Raw genomic sequence first — 24,964 nt, 5'->3', positions numbered from 1 at the left:
ACTGAAACAAGACAGGCCTACCTCAAAATTTACAGAACCCAGGGCAAGAGTATAAATGAGGGCCCACAAACATGTTTAAATAGGTAAAATTGCAAATAAAACCAACAAGCTGCAAAATAGAGTTCATTCTATTTTCTGGCCTTGACACATGTACCTCCATAGCAACTTGGGAGGCCAGGTTCAAATGTAGACTTCCTGGGCTCCTTGGAGCTCTGTGTGGCCCTGTAGGAAGAGACAGCCCGCGTCTGCCAGCGAGTTCATTCCTGGGAGCGCTGATCTGGCACACATCCTAGAGATGGGCTGAGAGTCCCTGGGAATTGCCAGGTCCCGGGTAGCTGGAGCGTGGTCTGGGAAGTGTAGGGTAGGACCACTGGCTCCCAGTGGACAGAATGCTTTGTTCCATGGGGAGGGCAGGACAAGCAGGCTTCTGGCAAAACCCTGCAGGTGAACTTTGCCTGAGGCCCCCTTCCTCTCAAATCCCTCATCCCTCTGCCGACCTTGGTTACAACAAGCCAACAGTCAAAAGAGATTTTTTAGTCAATCGGGGAAAACTGAACTGGACTGAGTATTGTCAATTTTATTAGGTGTGATACTGGTATTATGGGAATGTTTGAAAAACAGGTCCTATCGATTAAACACACTCAAGTATTTAAAGGTGAAATATGTCACTGGGACGCTTTAAAGTTACTTCAGGAAACAAATAAGGTGTGTCTGTGGGAGGGATATAGAGGGAAAACAAAAGGCAAGATGCAGACCTTGACTGAAGCTGGTCGCCAGGCGTGCGGGCCGGTTCACCGTTCTGCTTTTGTACGTCTGAACATTTCCATTATTAAAAAGTTAACCACACAACAAAACACGAATCCTGCAAACTTGACGGAGCACCGGCTGCAGGCCGGGCATCTGTGCCGTAGGAATGACGGGCTTCCACATCCCTTAAAGAAGGCACCCTCATGTCCCCTTTCCTTCCCCGCCGTGATTCGGTTTCCTCCCTTGTCAACCAGCCTCAGAAGAGACAGTGCCCGGAAGGGCTGCGGCGAGCACCCGCTGCGGCCACGGATCGCACGAGCTCGGCGCGCCCCGCGCAGCTCGGTTTACAGAGTCACAGCCGCGGGGAGCCCAGCCTGCAGGTGACTCGGCGACGCACACGGCCCGCCGCCCACACCCGGGGCCGCCGCCCAGAGGCGGGTCTGGTGGCCCGGCCTTCCGGCCTTCGCCCCGCCCCGCCCGGCGCTCCCGGGTCCCCGCTGCGGCCCCCAGCGCTCCCCGGCCCCCGAGCCCCCGCCCGGTGCTCCCGGGGCCCCGCCGCGGCCGGGCCGGGGGCGGAGCCGGGCCCGGGGCCTCGCCCGTTTCCTCCGCGAGCCGTCCCGGTACGGAGCGCGTCGTCCGCCCGCCGTGCCCGCCTCCTGCCCGCCGCCCGGAGCGGATCTGGTGAGCTCGGCCCTGCGGCCAACGGGGGGTGGCGGGGGGGTAAAGCGGTGGGTCCCAGGGTGCCTGAGGCCGGGGTGAGCTGAGCTGAGCTGAGCGTGGGTGCCAGGCGGGGCCGGGCTTTCCGAGGGAGCGCCTAGAGCGGGGGTGGCACACCGCGGAGGCCGGCCCGGGGAAGCGCCGGAGCTGGGGCCTGGGGCGGGGGTTGCGCGGAAGATGGAGTCAACTCGGGGTTTCTGACGGAGTTACCGTGGTGGGAGAGGGAGCCAGGTAGGGGCCCGGGGCGGGGGGGTCCGCCTCCGTGCCACCAGGGGAGGGGTGTGTGCCAGAGACGGGACCCAGAGCGTGGAGGACGGGCCCCTTTTCTCAGGTGGTTCTGAGGCTCCACACATCCGGTGTCTGGGCTTAAAACTGACCTGCTCCGCGTGCAAATTCTCCACCCCCTTCCCCCACTAATTAGAAACTACTCAGGTGGGTCCAGCATGCTTGTCTTTAACCGGTCCTGATGCTGTGATCCTTTAAGGACCACTGATCTAAAACATCAGCTTTGAGGGGTTTGAACTGGCTGTGGGGACCCGTCAGGTGTCCTGTGATGCAAATGCATCATTCCTTTTAATTTTCAGGACCCTATGAGTTGGGTGCTATTATCTCCATTTAACAGACAGGCCTTGGAGGCACAGAAATTTAGCTTTTCTAAGGACACACATCTAGGGGAGAACTGGGATTCCAACCCTGGGAATGGGCTCCAGAGCATCGCCGAACCAGGCCGCCTGGGAAGCCCGAGGCTCTAAGGTGACGGCCAGGCTGTGGCAGCTGAGCAGAGCTAGGTGGTTCCAGCATCTGCCCCACAGGTGGTCACGAATGGCCCTGTCCCCCTGCCTTGGGGAGAGCACTAGTTTCTATGAGGTGCCCAGACCCCAGGATTCAGGACCAGCTGTCCCCTCCCCCATTCACCGCGTAAATGCAGTGCCAGTGTCATCAGTCTGGTGGGGATGAACTCTGTGAGGCATGGAGAAGATCAGTGACCTTTTAGACTCATGTGACTGGCAGCCCAGATGGACTCAATCCCCATGCCAGCCCGTCTCAGGGCCTGCTCCCGAAGGAGGGGCTCCTAGTACTATGGCTCATGCAGGGCTGTCAGTCCACACTACCGATACCTTTGTTGTGGGGGGCTGTCCTGCAGCAGCCTGTCCCTCTTGTGTCCCCTAGGGGGAAGCCTGGGTGGGGACCCCTGCCTTGGAGTCAGTGCCACCTCCCCCCAGCCTCACCACTCCCTGTGGCAAAGGATTGGGTTTTCCTGCAGCCACAGCCCACTCTCCTGAGAGGAGCCTCCCTGCCCGGCAGGCCTGCCCTTCGAGACCTGATTTGTCCCTCTGTACTCATTGGTATTGATCTAAGTGACATTTGAACACATTCTCCTTATGAAGCACCCCCATGTTCCCGATGAAGCTCAGGGCCTTTGACCACCATCCACAGAGACGTGAGGTCCCTGTTGGTGGATCACAGTGTCCCCACTCTGTGAGCGGCACAGAGCGGGTGGCAATGACTGCTGGGTGCTGGGTGCTGGGCACGGCTGGGCTTCTGAGCCAGGCAGCTCCCCTCCTTCCCGAGGTCACCCCTGGCCAGGCCTTTCCCTGCACCCCTACGTGTGTGCCTAGTGAAGCTGGACCACAGGACAGGGCAGCGTGGGGCGCTTTCAGACGACAGGCGTCGGGGTGCCTTCCCCAGGCCCCGGCAGTTTCCCCTGGAGCTGTTTCTGGGTGGTGCCCACAGCGCTGCCCGCTCCTTCGCGTGGCCGCATGCCGTCCTCATAGGGATGCCTACAGTCCAGCACTGGCTGTGCTGGGTTTTGCTGTTGGGCGTGTTTCCTTGTGCCCCCGTGTCAGTGAGTCACCACAGTTGTGCCTTGTGGGGTGAGGACATTTGGGCCCGAACAGTCGCTGCCCAGCTGCCTTTGGCGGAGGGGGACCCCTGCCCTCCCCCACTGGCGGCCGGGGCGCTTCCCTCTCCTGCGGCCTCTGGGCCACCTGACTGCCTGGTGAGTCTTGTCTGTGGTGATTTGTCTTCCTCCTTCTGCTGAGCACCGTTTCTGTCCTTTGCCTCTTTCTCTGTTGGTTTTTGTTGTTGTTGTTGTTTTGTTTTTTGGGTTTTTTTTTTTTTTTTGCTGAGGATGATTTGCTCTGCGCTAACATCGTACCAATCTTCCTCTGTTTCCAAGAGACAGTGGATTGTCAGGTGAAATTTGTTGTAGCCAATCTTAGGGTGTGGGCTGCCAGCACAGCATGGCCGCTAATAGAGCAGTGCAGGTCCACACCTGAGAACTGAACCTGGGCCCCTGAGGCGGAGCATGCTGAACTTAAACACTAGGCCACTGGGCTTGCCCTCTACGCTGGTCTTTTTGTCCCTTGGTGCTGGGTGGTTCTTCATTGTTTTTGCATACTGTCCCTTTCTCTCGTCTGTTCCAAATATTTTCTCTAGACTTTTGCTTGTCTCTTAATTTTGTTTAGAAGTTTTGTCCCCCAGAGCATTTAAACTTTAATATAGCCAATTTTTTTTTTCTCTCTCTGGTTTTTGCTTTCAGCTTATTTTTTGGAGGGAGTGGAGATCTTCCCTGTTTTAGCCTTAGTAGGTTCAAATCCCTAATTTAGGGTAAAAAGTCCTTCTGATGGACTGCTTCCCTGGCTGCTCAGGCTATCTAAGCCCCTCCTGGCTGGTGGAGAGAGCCCAGAAAAAGCTGGACACCTGGACACCTGCTCTTCAGTGCTGTCCACGAGGCCTGGATGTCTGGGTACCTGCACAGAGAGGCCTCCCCATTCCTGACTTTGTGTAACACCTGATTCATGACTTCAGTACACCTGTTGAGCGGTCAGCGCTTTTGAAGACATCTGCTTTCTTCAAAATGATTACATCTCATTTATTTACACAGCTAATAAATCAAAACTTATGCATTTAACAAATTCTCCAAACATTACAACATTGATCACATGTGTATTTATTCAGACTTTTCTGAACATTTACTTAAAGTTATACAACTAATATATTGGATTCCTATAATGTTTTCAATATGCACACAATATTATAATGATTACAAGATTAATCAGTTCAGTTACTCAGAAAAAATCCAATACCATGGCTATAAATGTATGTCTTCATTATCTTTATTATTATTCTTATTCTTTCCCTGTGTTGTTTTCCTATGGTGTAAGTAATTTCACTAATATTTTTGCATGCTCCTACGGTTTCAGGAATCTTGCCAAAGAAGAGAAAATGAAATAGCCATCTCAGAGCAGGACGTTGGCTGTAATGGATAGCCATGGATTGGTTCTTGCCAGGGGACTGGGTCCCGGTCATACAGCCCAAGGACAGTCATCTGTGTGTCCTCAGGCTGAGCCCTGTCTTGTCACAGAGTTGTAGTTGGTATTCCAGCAGACTCACATTCTTGTCTTTTAGATTTGATTTTCTTTAGATGCGGCTTCTTTCTCAGCAATGAGGGAGCTCCTCCTGGAGCCAGCCTGGTTTCTTGGCATGTTTAAAAACTCATTCGTGTTCTACCTGAGTCCTACCACAATGAGTGGGTCACCCAGAGGTTTTACTCCCTTGGGCAGGAGGGAACAAATCTGTATGGTTTATGTTTCTCTAATTGGCTTGTTCTTGTGGAACACTTTGGGCCCTCTTTTTAGTTGGTTATCTTGTCTGACCATCTGGGAGCTTCAGCTGTGAGCCTTCATTCTGCCTAGTTATCCTGTGACCATGAGTGCTGGGTGAGTTTTCCTGTTCTTGGTATGGTTTTGCTTTTTCTAGCATTGTTTGACTTGTCCAGTCTGTCAACTTAAAGTGCAAATTTATCTGCTATTTTACCCTCAAAATAAGTTTATTCAGGAATAGCCAAAAGAATTACTATTCAGGATGCTCATACTATAGGGAATCATAGGCAAATCCAAAGAATGAGGGGAGCTGCTCTTATAGAGAAAAAGGGGGTCTGTGAGGGGCTGTTCTAAAGGAAAGTCCTTTGGGGGAAAGTAACAGTCCAGGGTGGCAACGGCTTCTGATTGGCTGAGCTGCAGTGTTTCTGATTGGCTGGGCTGTGGCGTTTGTCATTGGCTGGGCTGTGGCATTTCTGATTGGCTGGGCTGTGGCATTCCTCATTGGCTGAACTGTGGCATTCCTCATTGGCTTGGCTGTGGCATTCCTCATTGGCTGGGCTGTGGCATTTCTCATTGGCTGAGCTGTGGCATTTCTCATTGGCTGAGCTGTGGCATTTCTCATTGGCTGGGCTGTTGCCAGGTGGGGAGAGAAATCTTCCTTCATCAGTAAAGTAGTTGTACTTCCTGCCAGAGATGCAAGCATCTGTCTCTTCCTATTTGGTGTAATTAACAGTGTGTGATAGGTCATCAGAGCTCCCCTACAGGCCTTCCCAACTCCAATTTAGTTAGTTTCTACATTTCCCCTTTTGATGAAGATCTTTCTCCGAAAGCATCGCTGATCAACCTTCAGGCTCCCTGCACATAGTGCTCTTGTCTCTCACTGCCAGGAAGGACCCTTGCTGGTTGTCATGTCTGACATTGGAGGGAAAGTGCATAGCAATGAGAAACCGCTTAGGCCACATTTGAGTAGCAAGGAAGATTAGGAGGGAGAACTCTCAGGCATTTCCCTTCTAAAGTGTCTGTTTCCCCCAAGGTTGTGGGTGTTGAAGATTGTCTCAAAGGGCTGAGCCAGCATCACCTTATTGGGCACGTCATTTTCACAGAGATTCAACAGGCAATAGGTACAGAACTTCACAACAAGGATGCAGAGTAAGATTAAGAGCAATACTATAGGCCTGGCCTGCAGGATGGTTCTAAACCAGGAGCCCAGACCTGAAGGTAACCAGCTGAACAAATCAAGAGACAGTGGATTGTCAGGTGAAATTTGTTGTAGCCAATGTGCTTGCTCTATAATCTTAGGTAGTTGGGTTTCTACTTCCCCACAGGTCTTTGTCCACGTGCAACAGGAGGTGTTCGCCACTGCGCAGACACCTCTTTATTCAGCAAGTCGATAATTCAGCGCCATATGATTATCCAAAACTACCTCGGCCAGTGAGTGAAGGGACCATTGCTGAGCGGAAATGGCTTTGGCTGTGGTGCCGGCCAACTCCTCTGGTGTCAGGGAGAGCTTTATTGGCACTCACTCCAATCCATGGGGAGAAAGCTCTTCCCATGGAGGCAAACCCAGAGTCACGTATGCCTCCTGGGAGTTCTCATTTAGAGCGACCATGCAGATTCAACGGCAGAGACAATGAGAGGTCTCTGTTTGGTCATGCAGAGAGAACAGGACAGTGGATACAGCAAGGGCACGCTGTCCTTCTGTTCCCCAGCTGTCAAGGCAATGAGTTGCCCAGGCAGAAAGGCCATTACTGAAAACTCCACAGGTAAAGAGGTAACCAGCGGGTGCACACGAGGCTCCCACATCAGTGACATCCTCTGTACACTCGTTCATCAGCATAGAGGCATTCGCCTCCTGTAACCAAGGCTCAGACGCTGTGTTGTTACGTGCCGAGATGTTGCCTGAATACATGGATATGTTGAGAAATACACAATTCTGCTTACACTGATTGTCCCACAAAATTTTCATACAAATATTCAAAAGATCTTGTTTTCTCCTTGCAAGGTTGGGTGCACTTAAAGCAATAAACGAGTTTAGGTGGCCTTACCACCCCGAGTCGGTAAAATGGGCCAGCAGAGCATTTTACACAAATAGCAGCATGTGGAATCCCACTGAAATTCCTTCTAGGGTGAGCTGAGGGTCGTTACTGTCTTGGACACACCGAGGTTTCCAATGGCAAGTCTCACAATCAGAGAGGTTCCCCCTTTTGGGAGGGATTAAGAAATGTCGGCAAGGGCATTGCCCTTCCAGGAAAGAGAGGGAGAAAATAAAGAAACAACAGTGGAAGAGGGTGCACAGGCCTGGTCCACTCATCCTGGGAAAGTTGTCTGCCTCAGACGTCGGCTGCTTCTCTTCCTGGTCAGTTTGATTTGAGGTCCCAAGTATTTGTTCAGGACCAGATGTCAGGTGGAGCCTTCTTCAGCTGTGAGATGTGCACCCAAGGCTCGAGTCCCTGAAGTTTGGCTGCCATCTGGGTAGAGAGGAGGGCCTGGTGTAGTCCCTCCCAAGGAGATTTCAAGGGCAGTAAAAGTGGAAACGTCTGTTTGGAGTATCACAGCCAGGCATTTAAGGAGACTAGAAGAATTTAGGGTCCAGCCCAGCTTACAGGTATAACAACACCTTAAAGACAGTAAACAGGGCTAGAATCTAATATCTACAAACGTTCAAGCATAATTTCTCTCTCCGCAATTACCCCCATTTTTATAAAAGATAATTGTAGTAAAACTCATTTGTATTAAGCTTGGCCTGATTATTTATATAAGTGCAGCAAGCCTAGTGATCGACCCTACAAGCTCTTTTTTAAGATTGCTTTGCTGGCTCTTGTAAGCAAGGTCCTAGGTCGATTATTCAAGCAGTTCCTTAAAGCTGTGAGCCATGTCTGAGTGTCTGTACATCTTTCCTGAATATGACATTCTAATCAAAGCCTTGGTGATGGAGCCAATAATTGCAACTGTGTCCTGTTTCTAAGGAGAACAACCTTCACTGAACCCGTGCAAATACACATATTGTCACGAAAAGGATACTTAGAGTTTCCAAATTCTGGAGGGATTAGATAGAGAGAAAAAAATAAATGTTTCAACCCTTGTTGCAAAGTACACTTTACCAAATTGCTGTAAGTTATGGAGAGCTTACAGGAGAGGAGAAAAAGGAGCCTTGACATCTGGGAACCAAACATCAGAGCAGTCAGCCCTCCCCAGAAATTCCCACCCAGCTCAGTGTTAGGATCTTAAAGTTACCAAAACCTGTGTTCCAGAGTACTTGTCAGTCTTTTCCATGAATCTCTTTGAAAATGAAACATTTTTATAAAAGCATCAGAGTAAAACAATAACTGTAACTGACAAAAGACTTTAAAAAAATTATTTTGTTGAGGTTATATTGGCTTATAACGTTGTATAATTTCAGGTCTGCATTATTCTGTCTCAGTTTCTTTGTAGACTCGCTACGTAGCATCGTGCTCACTACCAATCGTCTGATTTTCATCCAGCACCATACGTATGTGCCCCTTTGCCCTTTTTGCCCTTCCTCCACCCTCCCCTCTGGTAACCACTAATCTGTTCTCCTTATACATGTGCTTATTCACATGTGAGTGAAATCATACAGTGTTTGTCTTTGTCTGGCTTATTTCATTTAGCATAATATCTTCAAGGTCCATCCATGTTGTTGCAAATGGCATGATTTTGTCTTTTTTATAGCTGAGTAGTATTCCATTATGTATATATATACATCACATCTTCTTTATTCATTCATCAGTCGATAGACACCTGGGTTGCTTCCACTAGCTTCTTGGCTGTTGTGACTAATACTGTAATGAACATAGGGGTCCCTAAGTCTCTTTGTATTGTTGATTTCAAGTTCAGTAGTGGGATAGCTGGGTCATATGGTATTTCTATTTTTCATTTTTGAGATATCTCCACAATGTTTTCCATAGTGGCTGTACCAGTTTGCAGTCCCACCAGCAGTGTACGAGGGTTCCCTTTCTCCCCATCCTCTCCAACGCTTGTTATTTTTTGTTTATATTCTTGGTGATTATAGCCATTCTGACAGGTGTAAGGTAGTATCTTAGTATAGTTTTGATTTGCATTTACCTGATGATTAGTGGTATTGAGCATCTTTTCATGTGCCTATTGGCAATCTGTGTATCTTCTTTAAAAAAATGTCTCTTCATCATATCCTCTGCCTGTTTTTTGGTTGGGTGGTTTTCTTGTTGTTGATTTGTGTGAGCTCTTTATATAATTTGGAAATTAACCCCTTATTGGATATATGATTTGCAAATATTTTCTCCTAATTGGTGGGTTATCTTTTTGTTTTGTTCATGGTGTCTTTTGCCTTGCAGAAGCTTCTTAGTCTGATGTCAGCCTGTGTGTTTATGTTCTCTTTTGTTTCCCTTGCCTGAGTAGACATGGTATTTGAAAAGATGCTTCCAAGACCAAGGACAAAGACTGTACTGCCTATATTTCTTCTAAGAGTTTTATGGTTTCAGGTCTTACATTCAAGTCTTTAATCCATTTTGAGCTAATTTTTCCGTATGGCATGAGATAATAGTCTACTTTCATTCTTTTGCACGTGGCTGTCCAGTTTTCCCAACGCCATTTATTGAAGAAACTTTACTTTCTTGATTGTATGTTCTTGGCTCCTTTGATGAAGATTAGCTGTCCTTAGATGTGTCGTTTCATTTTTAGGTTTTCAATTCTGTTCCATTGATCTGTGTGTTTATGTGCCAGTACCATGATGTTTTAATTACTGTATTTTTGTGGTATATTTTGAAGTCAGGGATTGTGATGCCCCTAGCTTTGTTCTTTTTTCTCAGGATTGCTTTGGCTCTTTGGGGTCTTTTGTTGTCCCATATAAATTTTAGGATTCTTTGTTCTATTTCCGTGAAGAATGTCATTGGGATTCTGATTAGGATTGCATTGAATCTGTAGATTGCTTTAGGTAATATGGACATTTTTACTATGTTTATGCTTCCAATCCATGTGCACGGAATATCTTTCCATTTCTTTATGTCTTTGATTTCTTTCAATAATGTCTTATAGTTTTCAGTGTATAGGTCTTTCACCTTCTTGGTTAAATGTATTCCTAGATATTTTGTTCTTTTTGTTGCAATTGTAAATGCAGTTCTGTGCTTGGCTTCTCTTTCTGTTAGTTCACCATTACTGTTTAGAAGTGCAACTTTTTTTTGGGGGGGGGAGGGGTGAATAAGATTTGCCCTGAACTAATATCCATTGCCAATCTTCCTCTTTTTATTTTTATTTTTTTTCTTAAGGAAGATTAGCCCTGAGCTAACATTTGTGCCAATCTTCTTCTATTTTGTTGGTGGGATGCCTCCACAGCCTGGCCTATGAGTGGAGCAAGTCTGCGCCTGGGATCCGAACCCACAAACCCAGGCTGCCAAAGTGGAACGCATGGAACTTTAACCACTCGCCACAGGGCAAGCCCACAACTGATTTTTGTATGTTGATTTTGTACCCTGCAACTTTGCTATAGTTGTTATTTCTCATAGTTTTCTTGTGGATTCTTTAGGATTTTCTGTATATAGAATCATGTCATCTGCAAACAGCAAGAATTTCAATTCTTCTTTTCCAGTTTTGATTCCTTCTATTCCTTTCTCTTGCCTAATTGCTCTGGCCAAAACCTCCAGTACTGTGTTGAATAAGAGTGGTGAGAGTGGATACCCTTGTCTTGTTCCTGTTTTCAGAGGGATGGCTTTCAGTTTTTGCCCATTGAGAATGATGTTGGCTGTGGGTTTGTCATATATGCCCTTTATTATGTTGAGGTGCTTTCCTTCTATACCCATTTTATTGAGAGTTTTTATCATAAATGGGTGTTAGATCTTGTCCAATGCTTTCTGGCATCTATTGAGATGATGATGTGGTTTTTATTTCTCATTTTGTTGATGTGGTGTATCACGTTGATTGATTTGCAGATGTTGCACCATCCCTGTGTTCCTGGTATAAATCCCACTTGATCATGATGTATGATTCTTTAAATGTACTGCTGTATTTGTTTTGCTAGTATTTTGTTGAGGATTTTGGCATCTATGTTCATCAACAATATTAGCCTGTAACTTTCCCTTTTTTGTGTTGTCCTTCTCTGGTTTTGGTATCATGGTCGTGTTGGCCTCATAGAATGAGTTAGGAAGTGTGACGTCTTCCTCAATTTTTTGGACTAGTTTGAGAAGGATAGGTATTAAATCCTCTGAATGTTTGGTAGAATTCTCCAGACAAGCCATCTGGTCCTGGACTTTTGTGTTTTGGGAGGTTTTTGATTACTCTTACAATCTCTTGTGATTGATCTATTCAGATTTTCTGTCTCTTCTTGATTCAGTTTTGGGAGGTTGTATGAGTCTAAAAATTTATCCATTTCTTCTAGATTGTCTAATTTTTTGGCCTTTAGTTTTTCATAGTATTCTCTTATAATCTGTTGTATTTTTGTGGTATCTGTTGTAATTTCTCCTCTTTTAATTTTATTTATTTGATCTCTCTTTTTTCCTTAGTGAGTCTGGCTAGGGGTTTGGCAATTTTGTTTATCTTCTCAGAGAACTTAGTTTCATTGATCCTTTCTGTTGTTTTTTTAGTCACTATTTCATTTATTTCTGCTCCAATTTTTATTTCCCTGCTGGTGACTTTGGGCTTTGTTCATTCTTTTAGGTGTAGTTTAAGGTTACTTATTTGAGATTTTTCTTGTTTGTTGAAGTGGGCCTGTGTTGCTATCAGTTTTCCTCTTAGTACCACTTTTGCTGCATTGCAAAAGAGTTGGTATGTTATGTTTTCATTTCTGTTTCTCTCCTCGTACTTTTTAAATTTCTCCTTTGATTTCTTCATTGATTCAGTGGTTGTTCAGTAGCGTGTTGTTTAGTCTCCACATATTTGTGACTTTCCCAGCTTTTTTCTTGTAGTTGATTTCCCGTTTCATATCATTATGGTCAGAAAAGATGCTTGATATGATTTAAATCTTAAATTTGTTGAGGCTTGCCCTTTTTTCCCCAGTGTGTGGTCTGTCTTTGAGAATGTTCCATGTGTACTTGAGAAGAATTTGTATTCTGCTGGTTTTGGATGGAATGTTCTATATATATATCAAGTCCATCTGGTCTAGTGTTTCATTTAAGTCCAGTTTCCTTGTTGACTTTGTGTCTGGATGATCTGTCCATTGATGTAAGTGGGGTATTTAGGTCCCCTGCTATTATTGTGTTCCTGTCAATTTCTCCCTTTAGGTCTGTTAATAGTTGCTTTATGTACTTTGATGCTCCTGTGTTAGGAGGATCTCATAACTCAGCATTATGTTCTCTTGGTGGAATGTCCCTTTTATCATTATATACTGCCTCCCTTTGTCTCTCATTGTCTTTTTTACCTTGAAGTCTGCTTTGTCTGATGTAACTATGGCTACAGCTGCTTTCTTTCGCTTGCCATTTGCTTGGAGTATCATCTTCTATCCCTTCACTCTGAGCCTACGTTTGTGTTTAGAGCTGAGATGTGTTTCCTGGAGGCAGCATATTGTTTGGTCTTGTTTTCTAATCCATCCAGTCACTCTCTCTCTCTCGATTGGTCAATTCAATCCATTCACATTTAGAGTGATTATTGATATGAGGGCTCAATACTGCCATTTTATCTCTTGTTTCCCAGTTCTATATTTCCGTTGGTTTTTTTTCTTTGTATTTCTGACTGACATTTCAGTTTGGTGGTTTTCCTTGATGGTTTTCTCATTATTTAGGATTTGTGACTCTGCTCTGATTTTTCGTTTAGTGGGTACTGTGAAGTTTGTGTACAAGATCTCATAGATGAGATAGTCCATTTTCTGTTTGCCTCTTATCTACTTTAGCATAAGCATATTGCATCCCTTTGCTCTCCCCTTCTGAATTATTGTCATTACAAATTATTTTTTGTGTTGTGAGTTTGTGGCTAAATTGAATTGCTTATGGTTATTTCTGGTGATTTCTTTTCCTTTGTCTCGTATGTTATAATTGTTTGCTAAAGTATTCTGGTGGAAAGGTGCAGTTTTCTGATTTTGTCTGTTATTTATCTCCTTGCTCAAAGCTTTGTAAATCTTTGCCTTTTTGTATTAGGTATAAGGGCTCCCTTTATCATGTCTGGTAAGGCAAGTCTGGTGGTGATGAACTCCCTCAGATTTTGTTTGTCTGGGAAAGCTTTTATTTCTCCATTGTATGTTAAGGATGTTTTCACTGGATAGACTAGTCTTGTCTGAAAGTTCTCATCTTTTAGTATTTTGAATATGTCATTCTCTTTTCTCCTAGCCTGTAAGGTTTGTGTTGAGAAATCCACTGAAAACCTGATGAAGGGCCCTTTGTAGGTTATTTTCTTCTGCCTTGCTGCCCTTAGTATTTTTCCTTTGTCATTGACTTTTGACAGTTTTAATATTGTATGTTTTGGAGAAGGCCTTTTTGTTGATGTAATTAGAATTTTCTTGGCTTCATGTACTTGCATGTCCAGCTCCTTCCCCAGGTTTGGGAAGCTCTCAGCAATTATTTCTTTGAATAAGCTCTGCTCCTTTCTCCCCTCTTCTCTCTCTGGGATACCTTTCATCTTTATGTTACTTTTCCTGATTGAGTAAATATTTCTTGAAGAATTTCTTCATTTTTTAAAAATCTTAGTTCTCTTTCCTCCTCCAGGTCAAGCATTTCTAGATTTCTATCTTCTAGGTCACTTATTCTCTGCTCACAAAGTTCTGCTCTATTTTTTATGGTTTCTAGGTTTTTTTTTTAAAAAAATTTCATTAATTGTGTTCTTCATATCCAGAATTTCTGTATAGTTTTCTTGAAGGCTTCAATCTCTTTGGTGAAGTATTCCTTATGTTCATTAACTTTATTCCTGAGCTCATTGAACTTCATTTCTATGTTTGCTTGTAACTCAGTGAGTTTCGTAATGACAGCTATTTGAATTCTCTGTCATTTAGACTGTGGTCTCCTGTGGCTTAGGTTTGGTGCCTGGAAGCATCATTTCCCTTCTATCCTGCAGTGTTAGTGTAGTTCATGGTGTTTGATGAGTTGATCCTCTGCCGGTGCATTGGTGGTAGTCTGATCGCAGATTCCACTTGCCACTGCTTGTAGGGGAGGCAGGGGATGTTTTCTGTCTCTGCCTTGTCTGTTCCTAGTTGTGCTGGCTGGGCCGCTCCGAGTTCATGAGGGCTGGCCACAGCTGCTTGCCAGGTTGTGCTTGTGCAGGGGGGTTGCTGCATGTGGTGGGTGGGTTGCATTTGTGCAGGTGGGGTGCCTTCCTGAGTGCTGGCTGCTGTGTTTGCTGGGTGGGCTGGTGCACTCTTGCGAGTGGGACCCCTCTGCTCAGTGGGGTGCTTTTGCATGGCTGGGGTGCCTCCACACTGGCCTGGTGCTGTGCTCAGTGGGCAGGTCCCGTGGGCTGCTGCACTCGGTGGGTGGGGCACCTTTGCAGGGGCCAAGCTGCTGTGACTTGGTGGGGAGCACATGCACAGGTGGGGCTGCCGTGGCAGAGTGGGCACACCTGCTGCCCAGGCTGCCACTCTGAAAGTGCTTGTGCATGGGCTGGACTGTCCCTACCTCCATTCACAGTCATCCCAGCCTCTGTGTGAGGATCCTCATCCTGGATTGCTGCTGCCAGGATGGGGGAGGATCCCACTCTGTTAATTATGCTGCTTCCTGGGAGGCCAGTACACCCACCTTCACGTGTACAGGTGTGTGGATCTCGCAGGCGTCCTGTTATGCTGTGTAGAGAATCCTCTGCTGGCTAATGGATGTTCATTTAGATCTAACTTAGAGGAGAGACACAGGGAACTGTCACTCTGTCATGATGCTCACGTCACTGTACAAAAGACTTTTTAGAAAGGCAATGGGTAAATGCAGTTGACCAGGAAATTTGGTTATTTTTGTGCCGTATATTTTTAGATAGTAACTAGAATTATAGGTAGTAACCTTATATTAGGATATATCAGATTTTTAGGAATTTCATACAATTTCTTGAACACTTTTAGTAAGACTCACAGATACAGTATAATCTAAAAAGGTCTATTATTGCTTATGTGACAGTGCTTCTCGTGTAATTTGACATACCAAATAAGCCTCATTAGTGTAATATCTCTCTTTTTATAAAGAGGGGGAATACATCTTTTGAGATGCCCTAGGTGCCTTATGGAAAATCTCAAAGTTATATCCAGGTCAAAAAGTTGTCATTTAGAATTTGAATATTTTGGGAAGCTTGTCAAGAATATCAAAAATGTTTGGACACTTGACCAAATAGGATCACAGATCATCACAATATAATACTTAAGTATCTATTTGATCAAAGTAACAATAACAGGTTTCAAAGGCAAATAGGAAAAGTTACATAGTTGTAAGCAAAATTTTACTTTTTCAATATTAAGAACGCTCAGTTTTCATAAGTAATTAGAGATCTAATAGGAATAAAACAGGAAGTTATTTTGATAAAACATAAAATATCTATTTTCTAGGCATATTACTTCAAGGTAAAGAAGATTTCACAGTTTATCAAAGGCAGACCAATAGCCCAAGAAAACTTTGTCCTTTCAACAGAAAAGAAAGCCAAATTTTAAATTTGTATCAGCTTATTTTGATACTAAAATTTATTCATTCTAATCTTAGTCCTGACTGCTCATAAAATTCTTTTCCCAAGATTCCTTTCCACAAATGTCCTGTGCTTTCTTTTACATTCAGATTTTGTCTTATGTCTTTCCTTTTCCCATTTGAAATAGCCAGCCTCTCTTTAGGACAAACTCATTCTATTTTTCTCACAACAATGCATTTCCACACCTCATACCTTCTTTTGACAAAACACACACCTTTCTTTCTTTGTATATAGAGTGTTTCTCATTCTGTTTCTAGTTGCTTTCGTTCCACATATTAGAATTCTCAGCCCTTAGAATCCCCAGTTCCTAGTGAACACTAAGAAATAAGCAGTTGTGGACTGGCAGATTTATAAATACATTTCATAATTTCTAGGAGTATCTGTCCTTTTGAATAGTGCAGTCCTTCAATGTGACATAAGATGTGGTTGCCAACAGACCCAAATTTATCCTTCACTTCTCTGCAATAGGAAGCCAGAAGTAGATAAACCTATCTTCATTAACTGATGTTTTACCATCGTATCTTGTTTGGAAAATGACTTAGACATTCAGTGACTATCCATTATTTAGTTTAACTTAGTATAAACTTTGATCTTATTCACATTTATTTTAATGACTTGCTTTTAGCAATCATGCTTGGATTAGACATTAAATAGCCAACCATCATCTTAAGCTACTTTCTTGCTGACAAATTTTGTAACAGAAACAGCATGAGCCTTCTTAACTAGTAAACTCAGGCAGAGAAAAAAGTTGCACATTTCCCTTACACCCAATACTAACAACTCAGAAGACACGCCTGTTTTTCACACTGAAAACCTTAAGCTGCCTTTCACTTATTAAAGATTAATCCTAGATTATGTAAAATTGAAAACACTTGGGTTAGTTTCCATTATATTTCTGAAGTTTAGGAATACGTAATTTATAAGCAGTTAATTTCAAGCCAATTAAGTAGAGCTCTTTACAAACCAACTTTAGCAATACCATCTGGAGGTAGAAAAATATCACATCGCTGTTACATCCACAGACACAAAAATAAACATCAACATAGATCTCAAAGCTTTTACTTTAAAACTTTAGCTGTGTCTCAGGTGCAAGAATATAAAACTCAAAGGAATAGTTGGATCCAAATTGTATTTCTGGCAGAAGGACTAAGGTAACTTGTTTAGTTGGTCAAAGTCTTTTACTAAAGGTTTTTATTTGCGTGCTATGAGGATCCTTGCAGAGCTGTTTTTGGAGTCATTTTGTAGATTATCAAAAGTCTAGGGTGTCAGCCTGGTGATGTGGTTAAGTTTGTGTGCTCTACTTTGGCAGCCCCGGGTTTGCATGTTCAGATCCCGGGCACAGACCTACACACTGCTCATCAAGCCACGCTATGGCAGCATCTCACATACAAAGCAGAGGAAGATAGGCACAGATGTTAGCTCAGGGACAATCTTCCTTACCACAAAGAAAAGAGTCTAGGGTAATTGCTATTTAAATTTTTCTTTCTAGTTGTTGATTTGTTCCAGTTAACTTAGAATTAGTAATTGGGGTGTATCATTTGAATCCTCAGCTTGTCTGATTTTAAAGGCGCAGGTTTTCCCAGAGGGGAAGAGAAGAAAATGGTATTGGGGTGGAGCCAGGCACAGGATGGCTGCTGGAGGTGGAGCCTGAGACAGAGGGGTCTGGGAAGACAAGAAGGTGCCTGAGGCAAAGAGTGGGGAAGGGAACATGAGGCTTCAGAAGCCAGTTTATTCTCCCTGTTTTTTAGTTATTTTGGCTAATTTAGACAAGGTGTCCTGTAGCGAGGTGATTTAGAGCTCTGTGTGTGTCCAGAGGCCTCCAGGTACCAATGAAGATAGACACACCATTCATTTTGCTTAATTTTAGAGCCACGGTCTTCCAGTTTGGTTTAGGAAAAGTGAGTTGGGGAGATGGCAAGTTCCCCATAATGGCCATTGTAATTGCAGACTACTCTCAGCCAGTTCTGCCCTCTTGGTTAAAAATGCCCATGTCAGGGGCCCACAGTTCTTAAACATAAACCCAGCCAGGGTCCCTGAAGGAGGGTTTCCCTCAGAACATTTAGATGGCTGGGATCCCATTCTGAAATTTCCTCTGAAAACCCAAGAAAGTTGCTAGAGTCCTACCCCTGACCCCCAAAGAAATCTATAAACAAAAGAAAGTTGCCAGATTCCAGCCCTGATCCCAAAAGGAACCTGAAATCCAAAGAAAACTGGATTCTCAGCCTGAGCCCTGAAGGAACTGTGCCACCTTCAGAAAACAACTGAGTCCTCAGCCAGGATGGAGCCTTGAACCCAAGGACAGAGCCTTGAAGGGGAAGACAAAGTCCCTACCCCGAGGACAACGCCTCCTGATCCCAAATAAAGTCAGAGAGCTCAGGTTGCAGACGGAGCGGAGCTGGGAATCTGGGAAGAGACTCACCAGAGCGAAAGCAGGAGGCAGCTCACAGCAGCGATGAGCACAGGGGCTTGGTTGATTCTGGGGGTTGCTACCTCTTGGTGGTTGTCTCCTTTGGATCTCACTTTTTTGACACCAAATATGTTAGCTTGAAAAGCATATTTGCGTTTTATTTTACCCTCAAAGTGAGTTTATTTTGCAATAATAAAAAGAATTTCAGTTTGGGATGTGCATGCTGTGGTGAGGCATAGGCAAATCCAGAGAACACGGGAGGGAGCTGCTCTTATAGAGGAAAAGGGGGAGTGGGAGGGGCTGTTCTAACAAAAGTCCATTGGGGGAAAGTAACAGTTCAGAGCGGCAACAGCTTCTCATTGGCTGGGCTGCGGCGTTTTCTCATTGGCTGAGTTACTGCCAGGTGGGGAGAGAAGTCTTCCTTCAGCAGTAAAGTAGTTTTACTTCCTGTCAGAAGTACAAGTGTCCTCTTTTCCCGTTTGGAGTAATTGATGATGTGTCATGGGGCATCAGAGCTCCCCTACAGGCCTTCCTGAACCTGATTTTGTTAAGGTTTCTTTTGTTAATCTCCACAACTCCTCGCGTACACACACACACATCACAGATGCCTCTGTTCTTTGGGAAGTGACACGGATGCCATCAGATTTACAAAAGGCCTGGCTGTGCAGTGATAACTGTCTTCCTAGCATCAATAAGGGAAAGGCTCTGTAATGGGCTATTTCATCCTTGATTGACTTTAGTTAATGACTGATTTTGTCTACTGTTTTATTCACTCTTTATTGATTTTATATGTTTTGTATTAATTATAACTTTTCACTTTTTATTTTTCTTTTGCTGAGGAAGATTTGCAGTGAGCTAACCTCTGTTGCTGATCTTCCTCTTTTTGTGCATGAGCTACTGCTACAGTGTGGCCACTGATAGACGAATGGTGTGGGTCTGCACCCGGGAACTGAATCTGGGCCTCTGAAGCAGAGTGTGCTGAACTTAGCCGCTGGGGCTGGCCCTAATTTTTCACTTTTGATATCACAATGAACTCATGGCTCTTTGTGGATTGAACACATAAAGTGGTGGAATTATACTGTATTTATTCTTATTGGATGCTGAAGTTGTAATTGTTTGACAGTGGTTGCCTGTTTAAATTTTGTTATTCATTTTAGCCCCTCCTCTGATGCCTTTGAAAGTATCTGGTTTTCTGGCAACAACAGAATGTTGCAGAGCCATCTTGATTTTTCTCCTGCCCCAATTTATGGGATTCACTGTCCTCCAAGAGTCCTTGTTCTGAGTACTAGAGACCAAAATCTGAGTGCCAGAGGCACATGGGGGTGCCCCCCAGGGGGTGAAAGTTCTCTTGTTTTGGACTACTTTTGGAAGTGTCAGCTGAAAAATACATCCTTTTTAAAGGTTAGAGTTCACATTGACTTTTAGCAACTTGATGTTACATTCCCAATGTCCTTCAGATACATGATGTTGTGGACAGCTAAGATTTTTCACACGCTTTGGAAGGCCCTGGCTCCCCACTCTCCCCTCCAGAGAAGAGCAGGTCAGCTATTTTGGAATCGCAGTGGGAACATCTCAGGTATCTCTTGATGCATGACAAAGCACTACAAAACGTAGGGGCTTAAAATAACAATTCTTTATCATTTCTCAATGTTCTATGGGTTGCTTGGGTGAATTTTTGGCTCCATGAGGGTCACCTGGGGTCAGTCATGGGCCCTGATTCCCTTTAGTGGGAAGCGCACAGAATAGTCTTTTGAAAACATAATACATTATGATGTCATCTCCTGCTCTGAGCCCTCCAGTGCCTTCACCTCACTGTGAGGAAGAAAGATGAACACTTGCCTGGCCTGTGAGGCCCCCGTGGTGGCCCTGCTTTCTGCCCTGCCCTCACTACCTGCCGTCCTCTTTCACTGTCTATACCCAGACGTGTCTAGCTCTGTGCCTCTCCTTCCTCAGAAGTGCCAAGTTTCCCTCACCCCAGTGCCTTTGTTCTTGTGGCTCTCTCTGCTTGCAGGGTTCTTCCCCCAAACCTTAGTGTGGTTAGCACCTTTTGTGTCAATCAAGGTTCAGTAAAAATGTCACCCTGTCTTCTAGAGCCTTCCCTGATTATTCCTTTGAGCTGTCGCCTCCGCCTTCCCCAGATTGTCCCTATCAATTCACTGTAGCATTTAATTTTCTTCATACTTGGATTTATCTTGTGCATTTACTTGTTCTCTTGTTTATTCCTATTTGTGCCTCTAGAATATAAACTTTCCAGGAGCAGGACCTTTATCTGTCTTGCTTTTCACTATATTCCTGATGCCAAGAAAATATTTAACATAAAAGGAGGGCACAAAACATTCTTTGTTGGATGAATGATGAAGTGCTGATTCTCAGGATGCATAGAGGATAGTAGGCCTCTGATACTTTTGCTTGTAAATGTTACTTGCTTAAAAAAATACAAAAAAGTAGTACATGGAGGAGGAGGAAGGGGTGAATAGGTGCAGCATAGAGGATTTTTTAGGGCAGTGAAACCACTCTGTATGATATTATAATGGGTCCATGTCATTATACACTTTTCCAAAACTGTAGGATGTGCAACAGCAAGAGTGAGCCCTAATGTAAACTGTGGACTTTGGGTGATACCGATGTATCAATGTAAGTTCATCAGTTGTAACAAATGTCCCCCGCTGCTGGGGATGTTGATGATGGGGAGTTTATGCATATGTTATATGGGAAATCTCTGTACCTTTCTCTCAGTTTTGCCATGAACCTAAAACTGCTGTAAAAAAATAGTTTGTTTGTTTTTTTTAAATAGCACGCATTCGCTGGGGAAAAGTCCAAACAATATGGACATGCATAAAATCCGAAGGATTATGTCTTCATGTCTCCTGTATCCCAGGCCCTTTCTCCTATGTTCACCAGCTGAGTGGATGATGGTGCCTTTTACCAGAAGGAAGAGACTGTGAGAGACAGAATTGGGAAGTGGAGAGTTCTACATTAGACTTGCAATATTCAAGATGCCTCTTAGACAGCTGAGTAGAAAGTTGGGTTTCCAAGTTGTGATTCCAGGATGAGGTCTGACATAAAGCTGAGCTAGAGACATAAATTTGAGAGGTAACAGCACATCATTGTCATTTAAGGCTGTGGGACTGGATGAGGTCAAGACACAGGCTGTGGACAGGAGAGATGAGGACAGAGTCTGGAGTGTCAGCATTAGAGATCAGGGGGATACTGCAGTGCCAAGAGAAGAGACAGGAGCGCCAGTGAAGTAGGAGGAAGGTGAGGCAGTGTGTGGAAGCCCAGAAGGGCCGCCAGACAAGACACAGGATGGCCAGGTAAATTTGAATTTCAGAGAAACCGTGAATCGCTTTTCAGCATAAGTATGTCCCATTTTATTTGCTAAATCTGGCAACCCTAAGCCAGAAGAAGGGATCTTGAAGAGACCCACAAGAAAGAAAATCAGCCAGGGCAGCGATAACAGACTTGATCCTAGAATGCTGGGCACAGGAAGCCTCCGAAGGGGTGCTGTAACTTGGGGAAGGAGGATGGGACGTGTCATGGACTTCAGCAGGAAGTCATTGGTCAAAATTCCTCTAGACTTAGCAGGAGTAGCGGGGCAGTACAGCTGACGTCAGACAGGAGAACAGGGCATTGTTCTCGAAGGCCAGCAGCATCGCCTGGGCTTTATCAAGAGGAATGAAAAGGAACAGGGGCTAAAGGGTCGGGGCACAGCGGGGGGACAAGGACGTGGGACAGCCACAGTGGGCAAATCTCAAGTCCTTGAGTGTCTCATGCCGCAGTGAATTTGGCCAAGATGTCAGGCACACTGAGGTTCCGGGGGGACTGGCATTGTGCAGGTGCCTGCTGGCCTTGGCAAGGACGGTTTGTGCAGGATGAGCGTGAGCACAGAGAGGGAGGTGAGGACACAGAGACAGTGGGAATGTGTCTCTGTGTACTTGCGTCCTGAAGGGGAGGAGAGAAATGGGGTGAATGCTAGAGAGCAGCTTGTTCTTGAGCAAATCCTAGGGCAAGTTCTGAGCCCCCTCAGATGATCCCACAGGGGTGGAGGGGAGAAATCGAGGAGGCAGGAGAGAGGAGACCCTTGCAGGTGTGAGTCCTCAAGAAGGCTAAGATGGGTTCCAGGGGCACAGGGAGAGGCTGGCTCTCTTGACCCTCTTCATCATTGGTTTCCTCTGCTCTGTAATGGGGACAAGAATAATGAGATCTGCCTAGAGTCTTGTCAAGGTTAAAGAACCACCACATGCATTATTGGCAGCTGTGTCTATTGTCTTTTGAAGGGGTGCAGGGACCCAGGACTCCCCAACCCTGTTCTGCTATGCTCCTTTCTCCCCATGGTTCCAGGGGAGACACATGGAGAAGCAGAATGGGGACTGGAGACCCTGTTGACAGCTCTGTAGGGTGCTTGCAGTGGTGGCAGGACTGGAGCCCTGCCCTCCTTCCTTCCCTCTTTAGTACCTGCCTCCCCACTGTGGCCAGGCCTCGCATGTGTGGGCCTGGCTCAGTTTATTGGCATTGCTACAGAGAATGTGACAAGCATTTTAAAAAAGTGGCTGGTCTGCTTGAGGGGTCAGGCTTAGAAGGTCGAGACCAATGAGGCTCCTGGAAAGGTGGAGCATGGGTTCCAGTCCTAATGAATGACATGGGCCTTGCCCAGCCAGGTGAGGCCAGCTCCCGTGGGCGGGGCAGAGGGTGGGGTGTGGCCGGCATCACTGGGCCTGGTATGGCAAGAGGTGCAGAGTTTCCTGCCCCTGGGGTTGGGCTGCTACAAGGCCTTTAGGAAGGTGCAAGTCCTGTCAGGGTAAGTAATTCCCCCACTTGTTTCACTGGTTTATTGCCCCTTTGAGACAAGCGAAGCCTGCCGTGGCCCTGGTTCTGTGGGCTGGTGGGTGGGGACTGTTTGTGCCTTCAAGGGTGCCCTCTGAAGACATGAGGCGTCCCCCACCCCCTGCCCCCTTCCTCATTGCTCACTCACGCTCTCCTCACGGGCCCAGAATCTCCTCTCCTGACGGACAAACCTGCTCACAGTGCACCGTCCATGTGATGGGGACAGGGTGCTGGTGACCTTTGGCTACTTTCGACTACAAGTTAAAACATGTACGGAATGTCCCTGGTGGGCTCTTCCCTCTGCTCTTTCTGAATTTAAAAGTCCTGTGGCAAAAAAGCTTTACCAGCCGCTGGGTGGAGGAAGCCTCATTCCTTGCCTGAAACTGGCTGAGATCAACTATCAAGGATGACAAGAGAAGGCATAAACATGTTTGAAAGCAGATAAAGGAAAACCTCTTTTAAATTGGACTGAAGAAGCCCTGCAGGGGCAGCTGGCACGCATGTGCCAGCCGTTGCAGCTTCTTGCACAGCTCGGGGAGGGGGCAGCTCAGTCACCACCCCAGCAGGAGGAGCGGAGACCCCCCTGCCCGGCAACAGTTCAGCCGCTGAGCAGCTGTCACCACGCTCAGCCAATAAGAAGTTCAAACTCTGGCCTCCTCCAGCGGACTTTCATTCAAAGCAGCCCCTCCCGACTCCGCCCCTTTTCTCTATGAAAGACGCTCCCCTCCTTTGTTCTCTGCACGTAGTTTGCCATAGCTTTCATGTCCCAAGTCGCAATTCCTCTGCTATTCCTGAATAAACTCATTTTGCTGGTAAAGTAACTGGCCATTTTATTTTTGAAGGTCAACAAATGACATCTATACTGAAAATAGGAGTGGAAAGACATATGCATTTTACCAAATTAAACCCCAGGCTCTAGAACATTGATTTAAAAAAATATATTGTGTGTGTGAGTGTGTGTACATTGAGAGAAAATACACTAGACTTAGCCTTAGTTATTTTGGAGCAGTAAATTGGTGATTTAACTTTTCTTATTTATACTTTTTTGTATGGTCTAAATCATATTTCTCATGAACTCATTGCTTTTGTAATAAAAACAATCAAGTTATTTTTACTTTGGAAGGAAAGTAACGTGGGATGGTTCTTCAAGAGTAGAACAGATGAGTGGATTATGGTATATTCATATGGTTACAGCAATTAAATGAAATGGATTCAGCAACATGGCTGTCAGAAGCTTATTGTCAAAGGAAAGAAACCAGACATGAAAAGAATAAATGGAGTGTGATTTTATTGATCTAAATTACAAAGTAAGAATTTTTTACTACTATGTTTTTTAGGGCTGCACTCCTCGTTGGTAAAACTAAAGAAAAAATAGAGCAGACTGAGGAATGGTCATGTCCAGAGTTAGGTCTGTGGTGCTCTCTGGTGGGGAAGACGAGTTGTTTTTGGAGAGGGGCTCAGAGAGTTCGGGAGGGCTGATAGTGTTCTGCTCTTTGACCTTATTCCACAAATGATTCATAAAAATTTTTTGAGATATATCACATACCAAAAATGTGCCCCTTTCAAATGTACAACTTAGTAGAATAGGAGACACATGTTCACGCAAAGACTTGCACATGAATGTTCATAGCAGTATTATATATAAAAGCCAAAAAGTGGACAGAGCCCAATGTTCATCTCCTAATGAATCAGTAATATGTGGTCTTTCCATACAATGGAATATTATTCAGCCATAAAAAGGAATGGAGTACTGATTCATGCAACAACATGGGTGAACCTTGAAAACATTATGCTAAGTGGTATCTTAATGTGGTTTTTATTTGCATTTTCCTAACAACTAATGTTGAGCATCTTTTCATGTGCTTATTGCCGTTGTATATTTTCTTGGGAGAAATATATATTCAACTCATTTGCCAACTTTTAAAATGAGTTTACTTTTGAGTTTTAAGTGTTATTTTCATATTCTGGATACTAGACCCCAATGAGATATGTGATTGGCAAATATTCTTTCTCCTACTGTGGGTTGTCTTTCTTCAATACAAAACTTTGAAATTTTGAAGTCCAATTTTTCTAATTTGTTTTGATTCTTGTACTTTAG

The 24,964-nt window shown here is 44.8% G+C and overlaps 1 protein-coding gene across 12 annotated transcripts in view; it reads left to right on the top strand.

The window, feature by feature from the left end:
• The first annotated feature begins 1,278 nt into the window (after nucleotides 1–1,278).
• The window catches only part of SLC41A3 (solute carrier family 41 member 3), an 83,216-nt gene continuing 59,530 nt past the window's right edge, over nucleotides 1,279–24,964 (top strand). For 2 of the 12 annotated variants that reach the window (XM_070238386.1, XM_070238388.1), the window contains exon 1: nucleotides 1,372–1,428. The gene's annotated coding sequence lies outside the window, so the exon portion shown is untranslated. Of the gene's footprint in view, nucleotides 1,429–1,484; nucleotides 1,696–5,104; nucleotides 5,187–24,964 lie in introns of those variants that run through there. The other 10 variants (XM_023619831.2, XM_070238387.1, XM_023619833.2 and 7 more) reach the window with 10 other exon arrangements.

This window comes from Equus caballus, chromosome 16, assembly GCF_041296265.1.
Source record: "Equus caballus isolate H_3958 breed thoroughbred chromosome 16, TB-T2T, whole genome shotgun sequence".
Taxonomy (NCBI): Eukaryota; Metazoa; Chordata; class Mammalia; order Perissodactyla; family Equidae; genus Equus; species Equus caballus.
The sequence above is the reverse complement of the archived record's forward strand: the minus strand, read 5'-3'. Positions and strand labels throughout refer to the sequence as shown.